Raw genomic sequence first — 714 nt, 5'->3', positions numbered from 1 at the left:
AGAGAGAGAGAGAGAGAGAGAGAGAATACTAAAGTGACATTTCACGTGCTTGGCAAAATGTAAAGCAATTGATGATATTGCTGTTATTATTACTGTTGTGATTATTATTTAGTTTATTATTATTATTTATTTAGTTTGAGTTTGCTTCTTTTTTTTTTTAATGTGAGTAAAGTATGATGACTACACTGCCATGGATGAAGGAGAAATATATATATATATGATCTCTGTGGAAAACAACACATAACTCGTTCGAGTACTAAAGAAACAAAAGGAGAGAAAAAATAAAATAAAATAACGAAAAAAAAGGAAAAAAAAGAAATGAATGGCAGAAATGAATTAAAGAGGATAAAATAAATACACAAACAAACAATTTCTTTCTCTCTCTCCCGTTTCTATCTGTGTGGGGGTGTCTGGTGTCTGTTGTCAATACCATAGAAATGAAGATCACCTCCTCTTGGCACACTGTATTGATATATTTTATTATTATTATTATTATTATTATTATTATTATTATTATTATTATTATCACTATTATTGTATATATACATCATGTATGTATGCATGGCTTCTTTACTTAAGGAAAGATTGAAGCGTTGTAATGAAGAGATTGGAGAAGAAAATAAGAAGATTAGGGAAAACTGAAATATCACAGAGAAAGAAAGAGAGAAGCTAAACTTTTATTATCTACAAATATATATATATATATATATATAT

Source organism: Trypanosoma theileri (genome assembly GCF_002087225.1).
Source record: "Trypanosoma theileri isolate Edinburgh chromosome Unknown TM35_Tth_3_V1, whole genome shotgun sequence".
Classification (NCBI taxonomy): domain Eukaryota; phylum Euglenozoa; class Kinetoplastea; order Trypanosomatida; family Trypanosomatidae; genus Trypanosoma; species Trypanosoma theileri.
Note: the sequence above shows the minus strand (reverse complement) of the source record.